A 16,729-nucleotide genomic window follows, 5' to 3' on the forward strand; every position below is an offset into this window, starting at 1 on the left:
TCGTGTCTACCAACTGCACTGTAATAATAGTAATGATGGTATTTGTTAAGCGTTTACTATATGCCAAGCACTCTTCTAAGCGCTGGGGTAGATATAAGGTAGATATCGAGTTGTCCCACGTGGGGTTCACAGTCTTAATCCCCATTTGACAGATGAGGTAACTGAGGCACAGAGAAGTTAAATGACTTGGCTAAAAGTCACACAGCTAAGTGGGGGAGCCAGGATTAGAACCCCCATCCTCTGACTCCCAAGCTCTTTCCACTAAGCCACATACTCTCCTAAGCCCTTAGTACAGTGCTATTCATACTGTGTGGGCAGGGAATGTGTCTGTTTACTGTTATAGTTGACTCTCCCAAGTGCTTAGTACAGTGCTCTGCACACAGTAAGTGCTCAATAAATATGATTGAATGAATAAATACCATCGGTTGATTGACTGATTGACTAAGCAAGACAGGCTCAAATGGGTTGGGATAGATGAAGTAAACCCCTCAGTGTGGCGGGGGGGAAGGGGAAGGCGAGAGGAGAAGGAGGGATGTTCCTGACCCTGCCTCACCTTCTCATTGGCAAGTACAAGTGGGCACAACAGAGAGTACTGGGTGGCATCAGGGAGCTCAGCCTGCAGGGCCTAGGAAGTGGAGATTGGTAATACCTTTAATGTGTGTATCTTCATCTTTATGGGTGTTCATGTCTGTGTTTCTTTGCTTGAATCTCTATATGCACGTGTCACCCCAATCCATTCCCCTATTTCCATTTTTTTCCTCCATAATCCTCCTCTTTGTGCCCTTCCTACCACCTTCTCATCCCCTCTCTTTCTCCTTCCCTTTCTCTGTCCTCATCTATGCCCCACTCCCATCTGTCTTGACCACCTCCGGCTCTCCAGCCTTCTGCCTTTTCAGCCTTATCCCACTTAAAGCTTCCAAAATTCTGTCCACTTCATGCTTCCAATTGATATTTATTGATTATCCTCTGCGTTCCTAACTCTTCACCCCTTCATAGAAGTAGCCCAGAGCAGTTTCTAAGCATTCCTTCCCTCCTTCCCACTTCCCTGCATAAAAAAAGAGGTTTTCTGAACAGGAATCAAAAATGCACACCTTGTTGCTCTCTAGCCAGCAGGGTCAAAGAGAGGTTCATTGGGAAAGAAAAACAAGCTCCAACACATTGGATCAGTCAGCAAGGAGTCTCTGAGGGTTACGTTATCAGTATCTCTCCCCTTCGGTCAGAGAAGCATTTCAGAGCTATTCCTAACCTCCGGCAATACAGTCATCCAAACCTCCTGAGGGCCTTTCGTATTCCTCTGCAGTGCCCAGATCGTGCCAGCCCCCTCGGTCGGAGACCTCGGTGATTGATGACGAAGGCCGAGTCGGGCACGCTCTCTCAACTCTGCCCAGTCACTAAGCACTTGTTCAGTGTCAACGGACTTCCCAAATAACGCACCCCCCTCACTGCCATTTCGGGTGACTTCTTCTCAATGCGTAGCAACACCTTTTCCACACAGCCCGGCGTGAAACAAAGTTGCGCAAACCCAGTTGAAATGTCCGAGAAAAAAAAAAATTAAAAGTGCCTGCAAGAGGGCTGGTGTTTCATGCTTGCCCTTCCCCCTCTTCTACACCAAACCTGAGAATAAATCCATCTGCACACCTATCTCCTCTGAGGTCACTAAAAAGTCCACCCCTTTGTTTGCAGCTTGGAAGCTACTGAAGAGAGGCGGCCAATAAAAGTATTTCAAACAAAGATTAATTCCCGATTTATCATTTGGGCAACAGCACTGCCAAACAGCCAGGCGCTGGAGTTGGTGATGATTTATGAGGCTTTCTGGGTGCTGAGGCTAATTAGAGCCACACAAAGGAAGATAAGGGAAACCAAATAGGACTTTTGCAAAAACAAAGTGAAAGGTAAAAACTAAGCAAATAGGAGAGAACAATGAAAGCCAAAGAGAATCCTGGCAAGGGAAAGAAAGGGAAAAAAAATAAAGGAAGAAAACAGAAACAATATGTGGAATAAACCACATATTTGAAAATTGACCGGGAGACAGGAAGGAAGGCACATGTCCCAAACAAATCAAATAAGGCCTGAAAACAAAGTTGGTGTGTGTTGCTTAGGTTTTCCAAAAGTGTTACCTTTTACGGAGAAGAAAAAGGAATCCCCCTGAATCTCCATAAAATCATCTCGGTTGCTATGAAACAATTAATTCAGAATCTCAAAGAACTCTCGAACTTCATCTAGCTTATCAATCACCCAGTGAAGTAGTCGTGGGACAGGAGCTAATACCCGATTGATAGAATAGGAAATTACAGTGGGGTGAGACTGACTTGCCACTGAGCAACCTAAGGCAGAGTCAAGAATCAAGCCTAGTTCTTCCTACCTCCCCAAGTTAATGCTCGGCCCAGGAACCAAAGCTGCCTTTCTCTAACAGAAAAGGAGTCCGAGAACCTGGGTTCTAATTCCGGGTCTGCCATTCACTTGCCTGCTGTGATGCCTTGGGCAAATTACTTAAATTCTCTGGACCTCAGTAACCTCAACTGAAAAAATGAGGATAAAATACCTAATCTCCCTCCTCCTCAACTGTGTATGCCCCATGTGGGATAGGGACTGTGTCCAATCCGTTTATATTGTACAGGGTCCAGCACTTAGCACAGTGCTTGGCACACAGTAAGCACTTAAATACCAGAGTTACTGTTATTATTGACAAGAAATTGACCAGATATCCCAGGGATGATAGTTCTAGATTTTTTGATGGCTGGTTTGGGCAACTTTAAAAAAATTATACCAATGTCGTGGGTCAGGGATTGACTTGGCTCCCTTCCACCGACCTCCAGCCCTTTACATCAAATGCTTGGAATTCCACGTCCAGACTGCAGCAGTCTCAGTTTAGTTCTGCGACTTATATGGAAACCCCCAAATGTTGGAGCCCTCTAACTCCCAACTTCCACCCCCAAACCCTCTCACAGTTGTCAAATGGGAAGAGAAAGGAGGCAAAGCTGAGGATTATCTTCCCAGATCCTAGTTTATTCAAAAAGGTTACGGTCAGCTTATTTAGCCAGAAGCTTACTTCCCTAAAACGTTCTGATTGAATCGAAACATCGGGTATTAGTATCGTAACCACTGGGGGTCGAGGCCACAAACCCAATCGGCAGAATTTGGGGGTAGAGTAAGTCCACTTTTTCATCACCTGAAGGATGTGACAGGCTTTGTTCGTCTCGTCCTGGCATTTGGTCACACAGCCTGACCAGAGCAACTTGATCCTTAGACAAAGTTCAGCCTGGGCCAGGGCAGCCCTGTGATCTCAGAGGGACTTGGGTGGTTGAAATAAATAGACTCATCAAATCAGCATTACTTCTTTCCCCGGAGCAAGCACACCCCAGCTCCACACACAGTCCCCTTCCCGAAACTGCTGGGGAGAAATGGGAAGAGAGAGGTCAGGGCAGGAGACGTGTTAAGAAGACAGCCTGGTTCCATGACAGGGTGGTGAATTTCACTTTGACCCAAAGCCAGGTAGGCGTGGCATCCCACTTGGGCATCCACACCGGCAAGTTCTACCCTCTCCCACACTCCCTGTCCTATCTTCCGTGGATCTTTGAAACTTTCGTTATCACCGCCCCCCTGGGGTGCCTTCTGTTCCAAGCCACGTTCATGGGTGGGGGGGGGGCACGCTTTGAATGTCCTGATGGTGTAGTTTGTAAATCAGCGAGGGGATGAAAGAAATTTAAAAAAAAGAAAGAGAGAAAAATACACCCAGTTGTCAACGTACCAGAGTCAGGGAGGGAGAGGAAGGAATCACAGGGGTATTGAGGTAGTATGGCTTATTGGAAAGTGCATGAGACTGGGAAAGAGTTGATCGGGTTGAAATTCTGACTCTGTCACTTGCCTGCTGTGTGACCATGGGCAAGTTACTGAACCTCTCCGGACCTCATTTTCCTTATCTGTAGAACGAGGATAAAATTCCTATCCTCTTTCCCACTTAGACTGTGAGCCCCATGTGGGACAGGGCCGGTGCCTAATCAGATTATCTTGAACCAAGCAGCACGGCCTAGTGGAAAGAGCACGGGCCTAGGAGTCGGAGGATTTGGGTTCTAATCCTGGCTCTGCCATTTCTTGCTGTGTGATCTTGGGCAAGTCATTTAGCTTCTCTGTGTCTCAGTTTCCTCATCTGCCCAGTGAGGCTTAAATCCCGCTCCCTCCTACTTAAATTGCGAGCTCCACGTGGGACAGAAACTGCGCCCGACCTGATTAACTTGTATCTACCCCAGGGCTTAGCATAGAGCTTGGCCCATAGTAAGTGCTTAACAAATACCATTTTAAAAAAGCTCAACGTTTGGCACATCATAATTGCTTAATAAATACCATCCTTATTGGGTTAGGGGGAGTTCATACACACAAAGCATCATAGAACTGCAGAACCCACTATTGAGATTGTGGGGAGGAATTTAACAAAGGCTGCCATCCTATCCTGGCTTCTAGTGAAAGTTTAATCCATCACCCTGTTGTGAACCATCAGCCCAGTGAGGAACTCCCCACCGGTTAAAGTGAGCGAGCCTGGCCCCCTGCTTTTTTCTTCAAATCATGCTCACTTCTTACAATTCCACCATCTTCGAATCCTCTGTGGGAAGCTAAATCACTAAGCTCAAGGCAAGCATTTCTTAAAGAAGGGAGAAAGGAACTGGTTTTATCTCCTGAGTAGAAATTTCCTCTTGTGAGAATAATTGTTCCCGGAACAGTAGTTACACTAAGATGTTAATGTCCTCAGTTATCTGCCAACTCTCGCTAATGATAAACATGTCTATCTTTATTGGGGCTCTGAGTTTAGGTGTTGGAAACAGATCCAGGGCACATAAAGCATCTGCCTGAAGTACAGCTGTCTTTCTCCCTCTCTCATTGTTGGAATGCAAAAGAGAGAGGGAGAGAGAGAGAGAGAGAGAGAGAGAGAGAAAGGAAAAAAACAGCGGAAAGAAAGGGCAGCTGGTGCTAGAAGTGAGCAAGGGCCATTTTCTCCCATTTTCCTCTATCTTTTAATAAATCATTGTAGCAGCTTTGTGACAGGTCTCTGTTATCCTTAACGCTCAAGCAAACAGCTTTTCTTTGAGACTATTCAGGCTGCTGCCAGGGAAGCGAGGACTGCAAGCAGGAAACTCCAGTCACTCAGCCTGCTCCCCTGTAATTCAATTAGAAAAGCAAGCATGAAGTCAATATTCATTGCACCAGGCAAGGCTTGTGCAGCACAATGAAATGATAATGAGAAAGTTCACAAAGGAGACCAGACTCATAATAAGTTTTTAAAGAGACGCCGCAGCCCAGGACCGTGTTGAAGCCTGGCAAACACGCACGGGCATATGGGGGTGCAACCTCTGGGATTTGGCCTCTTCCCCCGCCATCTGCAGTCCGGCCGGAAGGTTGGCTGGGAAACCAAGGGAATCTCCTGAAGCACGGCTTTCCCGACATCCCTCCGACCAGTGCATCTGGAGTCTCGAGACGAAAGGCTCGGGGAGCTTAGAAATCCATCACCCTCCGAGCAAGAGGACTATGTATCGGTCAGCGGTGGATGTCGAACGCTTACTGCGTGCAGAGCACTGCCCTGAGCACTCGAGAGAATCCAACACACTAGAATTGGTAGAGGTGATCCCGGCTGTCGAGGAGCTGACACTGTAGTGGAGGAAACAGACATTAAAACAAATAGGAAATGGAACAGGCTATAGGTGTAAGAGCTACGGGGGTGGGAACGGTGAGTATCAAAGTACTTAAGGAGTATGGACCCAAACGCATAGGGGACAAAGACAGGAGGGAGAATAGGGTGTGAGATGAGAGGTTTGGCTTCCTGGGGGAGATATGATTTTGAATTTACTAGTGTACATCTGCTAGTGTGAGGATTTCAAATCACCACCTGAACTGAATCTCCGATCAATTAAGAGGTAAGTTCATCGGTTGATCACAGTTCCCGCCTCTTGTGGGGCTCACACATGAAGTAATCGAGGTACAGAGAAGTGAAGCGACTTGCCCAAGGTCACACAGCGGACAAGTGGAGGGGCCAGAAAGAGAACCCAGGTACTCCGACTCCCAGCCTGTGTTCTTTCCACTAGGCTATGGCGCTTCTTGCTTGCTATGATCCTGGGGATTGAATCAAAGTCAAAAACCACCAGAGGCCTAGCTGAACCCCACCTGCTTTCAATTGGATCTCAGCAGGCGTATGGATAAGAAGGTAATAGAAATGCCAAGTCTTGACATCTCCCCCAGAGTAAGAGAGGGAGCTAAGAAATGAAGACATTCGAGGCTTATTTATAGACCCTGTTTCCCTCTAGTCAAGCTTTAGCTGTTCAGCCCTGCCAGAGCAAAAAGGTTGAGATGGAAGGCAGGGCATCGTCAACACTAGAGCAGAAAGGAAGAGAGATCCCTGCCACGCTCCATCCTCAGAGTGCATATACCCGTAACTGTCTCCCCCGCTAGGTTTTAATCCAGCCATCGTATTTATTGATAAATCAATTCATTCATTGATTTAAAGAAATCAAATGATTCTATTTATTGAGTGTTTATGTCAAGCATCGCGCTTTCAACTCGGGAGAGTCCAACGGAGGTAGCAGATACTATCCCTGCCCTAGAATAGTTTGCAATCTGGTGGGGGAGACAGACACTAGCATGAATTAAAGGTGGGGGAAAGTTTTCTAAGTGCTATCTGGAGTCGCACCCCTGTGCTTAGGGAGTGAGTATTCTATTGTGTAGCTGGCACAGAAGTGCTGAAGTGGGAGTAAGTGGTGGGGTAATTAATGAGGTTAATCAGGGAGGATCCCTTGAAGGAGATGTAGATTTAGAAGGGTCTTAAAGAGGGGGAGTCAGATATAAAGACTTAGGGAGTTCCAGGTAGGAGAGAGGGCAAGAGCAAGAGGTAAGCAGTGAAAAAGCCAAGAGTGAGGCACATTGAGTCGGTTGGCATTCGGGGAGTGGAGTGCGTCAGCGGGATTGTACTGAGAGAACGGCGATTTTCAGTAGGGGGAGACAGAGCTGATTCGGAGTGTCTTAAAGCCTTACGAGCTTATTGATGGCACGAATCGTGTCTACTAATTCTTTTGAACTCTCTCAAGTACTTAATACCATGCTCTGTCCACAGCAGGTCCTCAGATCCCACTGATGGATGGATTGTCACAGAAGTGCAATTTTTCCAGCTCAAGTCACGGTGCTCTGTCAAGATTGAAGGAGGGAAGGAATGCCGGTAAGGGCCAGATCAGAGCTCAGGAGGAACTAGAGGAGAAGGAAGTCCAGTGAGTTTCTCAGGTCAGAGTTCATCCCCTCTTGTCTACTCTGAACTGTGCCTTGCACACAGTCTTCCCTTTCTGACATAGCCGGATCTATCAATATTATTAACTGAGCGCTTACTGGGTGCAGAGCACTGTACTAAGTGCTTGGGGGGAGTAATAATAACGTTGGTATCTGTTAAGCGCTTACTAGGTGCCGAGCACTGTTCTAAGTGCTGGGGGAGATAGATACAGGGTCATCAGGTTGTCCCACGTGGGGCTCACACACTTTTAACCCCCATTTTACAGATGAGGGAACTGAGGCCCAGGGAAGTGAAGTGACTCGCCCGCAGTCACACAGCTGACAAGTGGCAGAGCCGGGAGTCGAACTCATGACCTCTGACTCCGAAGCCCAGGCTCTTTCCACTGAGCCATATGCAGAGCACTGTTCTAAGCGCCGGGGTAGATACGAGGTCGTCAGGTTGTCCCACGTAGGGCTCACAGTCTTCATCCCCCATTTTACAGATGAGGTAACTGAGGTACCGTGAAGTGACTCGACCAAAGTCACACAGCTGACAAGTAGCAGAGCCGGGATCCGAACCCATGAGTGCAATATAACAGAGTTGGTAGACATGTTCCCTGAGCTATTCATGAGTGGAATTCCAGTGGCTGGAGGCAGGGAAAGACTCGCTGACTTACCAGCGACACGGGGCCTCTCTAAGATCCCAGGAAGCCTGAGTCAACCACCCCATCAGCCTAAAGGTTAAAACATCCTGGCCCCCCACCCTTCCGAATGCCACTCCTGAAGCCCCCCCCCCCCCCCCCCAGTGTCTTCCAAACAAGAAATGCTTATGTCTTGCTCCACCTCCAAGACTAGCTGGGCAGGTGGAATGACGACCGGCTGTTTCCTGAGTCTGAGGCAGCAGAGAGACAGGGCAGAACGGAGCCCGCCGACGTCTCCGACTCAGTTGAAATCGCTAGGCCAGGCTTCGCTCGCCCTCTCTTATGACGGTGAAAACGCACGACTGTCAAAAATTAAATCAGAGGCTCCTTTTGAGGAGGGGAGCCTGTTAGGTTGCGTGCATAAACACAACATGCATACGCACACATACACGCAAACAGGACACCTTCAGTCCTGCCAAGACCACAGCTGCACCCAAGAAAAATCTTGGAGAAAACAAAATACAGCTGTAGCTGATTCTTTAATCAGGTGTCCAGCAAATCTAGCTTGGGTCTCTGGCCTTAAAAACCTTTAAAGTCCTCCTACTCCCAAAAGGCACAATTTAGCACCTGCAAACAATCCCTGGGTAGGGAAAAAGGCAACTGCGGCCAGCCTCCTGTTTGTTTGTACTATTACCTACTTTGTACACAAAAATGCATGTTCTGCGCAATCCAAACCGGGATTGTACATGTACAAGCATATTTTGAGGGTGCAAATTAGGTCCCGAGAATGTTTTTTTAAATGTAGCCCTACGGGGTGTTATGAACTGCATTAATACTGCCGTTCAGGAAATGCATTTAAACAGATTATAGTCTGATAGGAGCACTGCGGTCTTCGTTGCGTTTCCGATAACCGTGCACAGAAAACCAAACCAAATCCAAGGCATTTCAAGACAGACTCGAATCCTGAACAAAGGGGAATTCGTGTCGTTGCCTTAATCTTAGGACCAGTTGGAATTCCTTCGTTCGAAAATGAAAAATTGTTCTTATATGGAAGAGAGGCCATCTTGGAATGCTAACAGAATTGGGAAGCAGCATGGCCAAGTGGATAGAGCCCAGGCTGGGAGGGCCTGGATCCCAGCTCTGCCACTTGTCTGCTGACTGACCTTGGGAAAGTCACTTCGCTTCCCTGTGCCTCGGTTACCTCATCGGTAAAATGGGGACTAAGACATGAGCCACATGTGGGACATGGGCTGTGTCCAGCCTGATGAACTTGTATCTGCCCCAGCGCTTAGATCGGCGCCGCTCACGTAGTAAGCACTTAAGCACTATTCAAAAAAAAAAACCATAAAAAAAACTGACGGGACGACAGACTCATCTGTCATCTGAGAAAGTCTCATTTTGCTTTGTCCCTGGATTTACGTGAGAGGGGAGAAGCTGGCACCTCCGAGCCCAGCCCTGAGCTCCGGCGGCCGGAGGGCGGGGCCCCATCCTGCGTCTCCACCCTCGTACGGGCATCCAACCTCACCACTGCCAGCTCCGTCGCCGCCCCAGTTCACGGGATCAATGCTGGACTCTGTGATCTTGCGTCTGGCCCACCTTAGGATGCGTTTCCCAAAGATCTTGAACCGAGCCACGTTGGCTTTGGCACCTGAAATTTCATCACAATCCCCTAAGAGGTTTTCAAAGGCCCTCAGAGCAGATCCCATCGGTGATTCATTCATCCTCACTGCAGGGCTGTGGGATGGTTGGGGGTTAGAGTTAGGTGGAAGAACGGGAGAGGGTTTTGGACGAGGAGATGAAGTATCTCTACTGCCTAACGACAGGTAGGGGAAACTGAAGCACAGAGAGAGACCCGATAAGCTGGCTGAAGCATACGGCAGGTCGGTCAGAGAGCCTCGTAAGCTCTTTCTGGGGAGGGACTCGCATCTACCCACTCCGTTGTACTTTCCCAATCGCTTAGTACAGTGCTCCGCGGGCAGTAAGGGCTCGGTAAATCCATTTACTGATTGGGGTTGGATCACAAAGCCTCCCTCCATTTTGTGCCTCTGGAGAAGCATCACAGACCATTCATTTTAGTCCCTTCACTCCTCTCACCCTCAGTGAGACGCTACAGACAAGCAAGCAGGTGCAAAAAGAATCCATGTCATAACTTTTATACCAACAACGCCTCCCAGGGGAGAGCTGACAGCACAACATAAGCAAATGGACCAACCTCACCCCCGTCGGTCCCCTCACGGCGACCAGGCAAATGCAGTGTGGGCTAATGGCTGGTGCCTTGGACCGGAGTCAAAAGACTAAAAGGTTTTATACACAGAGTTATCACCGCATGTAAATGAGCCTGGGCGCTTATCTCATCTCTGCGCTCTTCTTCTTCCCCCAATCATGGGGATAATTCCATTTGGCATCTCCCTCTGTCCCTGGGAGGCTTGTGGGATTAATTAAAGAAAGTCTTAAGGCAGATGAGTTCAATAGAGTAAAGATTTTTATAGCTAAAGCATCAGCTAAAGAATGCTGCATTCGCCCTGACAATGGGCCTAATGCCTTTAAGAAAAACAGGGAGCTTCTGGCATGTTCTTGCTAATGAGAAAACTAAGGGGCTTTCCCCCACCTAGCCTGGTTCCGCTGCATCTAAAGACAGAGTTGTTTTCTCGGCAGGTCTTGGGCCTATTAAAGAGCCTCCAGGAGCAGAGCCGAGTAAATGGTCAGGAAGTTAATTAGTCTGTAATTTTCCAGGCTTGTTCCCTCACCTCTCTCAAAGATAGCGACAATCACATTCCTCCTCCCTGCGCCTGGGAACCTCTGACCGGCAGGACGTCAAACTGAGAATTCCCCGCTGCCGCCTGGCTCAGACAACCCCATCCCCTCGCACATTGCCAACGGAGATTGACTCCGTGTTTATTCTGGGCTCGCCGGTGAGAATAAACATTTGACACTTTTTCGGTCTCTTTGGGACTTTTTCCCCTCACCCTACTCCCCACCCCCAAGGTTTCCTTTCACTCAGCATTACCATACATTTCTCCCAGGGAAAAGGGGTCGGCATTACCGCCGTCGGGTTTCCCCATCACAGGACCTCAGCCTCACCACTCGCTTGCTGTGTGACCTTGGGCAAATCACCTAACTGCTCTGAGTTTTATTTCCTCATCTGTAAAACGGGGATTTAAATACCTGTTCTCCTTCCCCCTTAGACTGTGAGACCCACGTGGAGCAAGGACTGTGTGCGATCTGATTGCATTTCATTTACCCCAGTGTCTAGTACGGTGTTCGCCACACAGTAAGTGCTTAACAAATTCCACAGTTAGAATTTCTGGGTCATAATAGTTTTGTAAAGTCACCCGGAGCTAACTGTTGCTGTGTTTTGTTTTTAAAGGGTAATTGTTAAGCTACGATGTGCCAGGAACTGTACTAAGCGATGGAGTAGAAACAAGATCATTCATTCATTCATTCAATAGTATTTATTGAGCGCTTACTATGTGCAGAGCACTGTACTAAGCGCTTGGAATGAACAAGTCGGGAACAGATAGAGACAGTCCCTGCCGTTTGACGGGCTCACGGTCTGATCGGGGGAGACGGACAGACGAGAACGATGGCGATGAATAGAGTCGAGGGGAAGAACATCTCGTAGAAACAATGGCGACTAAATAGAATCGAGGCGATGTACGTTTCATTAACAAAATCAATAGGGTAATGTAAATATATACAGTCGAGCAGACGTGTACAGTGCTGAGGGGATGGGAAGGGAGAGGGGGAGGAGCAGAGGGAGATGGGGGGAAAAGAGAATCAGATTGGACACAGTCCATGTCCCACATGTGACTTCACAGCTTTAAATCCCCATTTTACAGATGAGGTAACTGAGGCACAGAGCAGTTATGTGACTTGCCCGAGGTCACACAGCAGACCAATGGCGGAGCTGGGATTAGAATCCAGCTCTTCTACACCCAGGACTATATTTTTTCCACTAAGGCCACAACTATTTCAAGCTGGGTTCCTCATCCCTAGCACTTGTGCCCAGGGTCCACCTTGGGCACAGATGCCTACGCTCACACTCCCTAGTCACCAGGATCCGTGCTTGGGAACACACCCCACTCTCTGCACCCCTTTTCCCATTCGGTGAGAACAAGCTGCCGGGGATGAGAGGGGATGACTGGGGGGCTCCCTGGCTCCAACCCCTAAACCTCTGGGCACTCAGGGCTGGAGGTTGATGATGTAGGATGGAAATGCTCCTCTGTAGCAACTTGTTCCCGGGTCATCTCCTGGCAACTGGGAAGAAGCCCTAGGAGAACATGGGGAGAGGCTGCTGGGAACAGATAGCTCAGCTTCCTTCCCTCCAGAGGTTTGCGCTTCTGGTAATGTACGATGATCTAGAGAAGACTGTCCATCAGTCGTATTTATTGAGCACTCGGTGTGTGCAGAACACCGTATTAAGGGCTTGGGAGAGTACAATACAACAGAGTGGGTAGACACGTTCCCTGCCCACAGCGACTGTAATCAAGTTTAGGAAAGGTGACCATAGTACTTCGCTTCCACTAATCACAATAATAATAATAATAATTGGGGTATTGATTAAGCACTTACTATATGCGAAGCACTGTACTACACGTTGGGACAGATAGAAGACAATCAAGTAAGACGGAGAACTGGGATTGAGTCCCCATTTTGCAGAGGAGGGAAATGACGCCCAGAGAAGTTATATCCTCTAGGCACACATCTTAGTATACAATGCCTGGCACCAGTAAGTGCTCAATAAATTCAATCGAATCTTACTATAGTCACACGGCTGGAAGGGCCTTCCAAAAGTCATATAGTTTATGACCGGTAATTCTGGTGTTTTTATGTCTGCTCACCCCTTTGGCATGTAAGTTCTATCACTTTGTGAGAAGCAGCGTGGCTCAGTGGAAAGAGCATGGGCTTTGGAGTCAGGGCTCATGAGTTCGAATCCCAGCTCTGCCACTTGTCGGCTGTGTGACTGTGGGCAAATCACTTCACTTCTCTGTGCTTCAGTTCCCTCATCTGTAAAATGGGGATTAAGACTGTGAGCCCCACGTGGGACAACCTGATTCCCCTGTGTCTACCCCAGCGCTTAGAACAGTGCTCGGCACATAGTAAGCGCTTAACAAATACCAACATTATTATTATTATTTTCCCAAGAGCTTCGTAACAGTGTACTGCATATGGTGGGCACTCAGATAAAATTACAGTGACTAGCTATAGCCCGAGCGGGAGCCTGTTATTAAGTATCTTAAGGGAGAGAGATTCCAGCCTCCTGTTTATAACCTGGGAAATGCTCAATGACCCTTAATGTCAATCTTTCAAGTCAACCTTCCAAATCTCCTATAACCTACACCCTCTTTTCTTAGTTACTGGGGAAGAACTCTGGCCTAGTGGAAAGATCACGGGCCTGAGAGTCAAAGGACCCAGATTCTAATCCTGGCTCTGCCAAGTACCTGCTATGTGACCTTGGGTGGGTCACTTAACTTCTCTGTGCCCTAGTTACCTTGTCTGGAAAATGGGGATTAAGAGTATGAGCCCTAGGTGAGACAGGTTCTGTGTCCAACTTAATAATAATAATAATAATGTTGGTATTTGTTAAGCGCTTACTATGTGCAGAGCACTGTTCTAAGCGCTGGGGGAGACACAGGGGAATCAGGTTGTCCCACGTGGGACTCACAGTCTTAATCCCCATTTTACAGATGAGGTAACTGAGGCCCAGAGAAGTGAAGTGACTTGCCCACAGTCACACAGCTGACAAGGGGCAGAGCAGGGGTTCGAACCCATGACCTCTGACTCCAAAGCCCGGGCTCTTTCCACTGAGCCACGCTGCTTCTCCTGCATCTACCCCAGTGCTTAGTACAATGTCTGGCATATAGTATAAGCACTTAACGATTACCAGATTAAAAAAAAATTGAGTCAGTGTCCATGTATCTATTTCTGGTTGAAAAAAATACAAAAACCACAAAGTTGCATTCGAGGTAGAAAAAAGCAGTGTAACCTCTGAAGGTATTAAGGTTTAAGGATAAAGTCACAGTTCGTTTTTAGGCATTTAGAATGGCTTGAAAATTAAAATGAAAGAAAAATTAAATCTTCTACATACTCATAGGATTTCTGCTCCCATCTCTTTGCAATTTCCTCACATACGTATAAGGCTTCAAAAGAAGATAATGAAGCCAGTGTCATCTGACCCAAGCACTCATCAAGAGACATACAGTATATACAAGTTGGAACCCTTATCAGATTGTTTGGTCTATCCTTTCCATTTTATAGCAGTGTTTAAAACTGCAATTACTATTGATGAAATTGTCATCCAGTCTCACAACACCTAGAATCAAATTAAAAGAATGGCTTTTGAGAGAAGCTGAAGGCACTGTGGTTTTGTTGTAACTCATTCAAGAAGACTTTTTAAAATAATTTCCTGAGCCCTTTGATCTATTGATTTATAGCATTTATTCTTTGCCTGTGGTGATGCAGCACATTCAGTAATGTTAAAACTATCAGAACTAAGCCCAAAGAAAAAGAGTCAGTAAAGCACGGTTTGTGACAAACAACTGAGTTGTTCCTCTAAGAAAATGAACTGTAAACAAAAATATGAGTATTATCAAAACAAATAAGTGATATATTTTCTAAATGGGAAATCAGCTGAACAAACAGCTTAATAATAATGTTGGTATTTGTTAAGCGCTTACTATGTGCAGAGCACTGTTCTACGCGCTGGGGTACATACAGGGTAATCAGGTTGTCCCACGGGAGGCTCACAGTCTTCATCTCCATTTTACAGATGAGGTCACTGAGGCACAGAGAAGTTAAGTGAATTGCCCACAGTCACACAGCTGACAAGTGGCAGAGCCGGGATTCAAACCCACGACCTCTGACTCCCAAGCCCAGGCTCTTTCCACTGAGCCACGCTGCTTCTCTAGCGGCTTACCTGCCTCTGTCTCAATTCTGAGATGACTTTGGGATAAATGTCATCAAGTTAAGGATATCTCAACAGAAAACACAGGCCTGAGAGGATTCTCCCCGGCTCCAAAATCCAAGCCATTTCATGGAAGTTGATATTTCAAGAGGCAGTTTTATTTCATTATCATTTATACCGCACTTACTCTATTAGTGAATAGGACAAAGAGGCTGAGTTTAAGACAGACCGTCTGGACTAGAAATCATCGGGAAAAAGCAACGAGGCAAATGTCCAGTTTGATTCCGGGTTACTTCATTGGTTGGTAGTTACTGACCGGTATAGGTTAAAAGTGATATTCCCCCAGTTTGGAGGCCCACTGGCTCGTGGGTGATCCCATGGGAACACCTGGACAACCCAGTGCAGATGTCACTGTCAGTGGCAGCCCTTGGACCAACCTGGTTTCATTGATAGGAGCAGAGATGTCCCTTTTCCTGGCCAAAAGGTCACATCACGATCGATCAATCGAAGGTATCTATTGAGTACTTAGTAGGTGCAGGGCAATGTACTAAGCACTTGGGAGAGATCAGTACAACAGAATTAGTGGACATGTTCTCTGTCCATAGCAAGCTGGCAGATCAAGTGTTGCTTGCTTACAAATTCATTGGGCCTCCCATCGCAGTCTTCAAATGCATCATAGATTGAACAAATACTCATCTGCGATTTTCTCTTGTTTTAAATGAGAGCTCTCCCACCCTTTCCACGCACCGGCAATGGAATGCCCTGCCCCTCACAAGCAGCACTGCTTAGTCGATAGATCACGTGCCTGGGAGTCAGAAGGACGTGGGTTCTAATCCCAGCTCCACCACATGTCTGCTGTGTGACCTTGAGCAAGGGCACTCCATTTTTCTGTGCCACCGTTACCTCACCTGTAAAAAAATGAGGATTAACAGTATGAACTCAATATTGGACACGGACTGTGTCCAACCTAATTAACTGGTATTCTACCCCAGCGATTAGTACAGTGCTTGGCACATAGTAAGCACTTAAATACCATGATCATTATTATCTCCATGAGCCTGCTTTTGGTCTATTTCCGCATGCAGCTCAGTGGTTGAACTGATCATGACTTCCTACGCAGACCTGGGCTTTCTCAAATTGCTTGAGCTTCATTTAGGTTCATGTAATAATAATAATAATAATAATGTTGGTATTGGTTAAGCGCTTACTATGTGCAGAGCACCGTTCTAAGGGCTGGGGTAGATACAGGGTAATCAGGTTGTCCCACGTGAGGCTCACAGTCTTCATCCCCATTTTCCAGATGAGGGAACTGAGACCCCGAGAAGTGAAGTGACTTGCCCACAGTCACACAGCTGACGAGTGGCAGAGCTGGGATTGCCTCCTTGCTTACCCTTTCATCAGCTTCAAACCCAAAGGACCCAGTATATACTGGGAGTCGTAATGCGTATCTCTATGTGCACTCCATCCTCTTAACTGAGCTAGGACCAAAAAGAACACCCAAAACAGTAGAAGAAAAATGAGTTTATAACCTGCCAGCCTCTGACAGAGGTCAAATCTCACTAAAAGTCCTTCTTAGATACTTCAGTTCCATTCCCGTATCCCCTCCGCCCCCAGCTCCGTTGGAAATGGGGCCGATCCGTTGTCAAACCTTACAGTACGGCGCATGGGATTCCTTTGATGCTTCCCTGTTCAGTGTCACTAAAGCTGCCCAATCTTCCAGGCCACCAAGGTCAAGGCACTATCAGGGGTAAGGTTTCTTAAGTGCAATGTGTGAGACACCATCTGACACTGTTTATAGATAGAGTTAGCCCCTTATTGACCACAGGATAAAAGTTAAAAGCATTGCTTGGGGAGTTCAAATGTGTTAACCTCTGAAGTGATGTTTGAATTAGGGTTATAAAGGGCCTAAAGTTCGGATCTGGTATTTAAAAAAGAAAACGGGCCA

Source organism: Ornithorhynchus anatinus, chromosome 9, assembly GCF_004115215.2.
Source record: "Ornithorhynchus anatinus isolate Pmale09 chromosome 9, mOrnAna1.pri.v4, whole genome shotgun sequence".
Lineage (NCBI taxonomy): Eukaryota > Metazoa > Chordata > Mammalia > Monotremata > Ornithorhynchidae > Ornithorhynchus > Ornithorhynchus anatinus.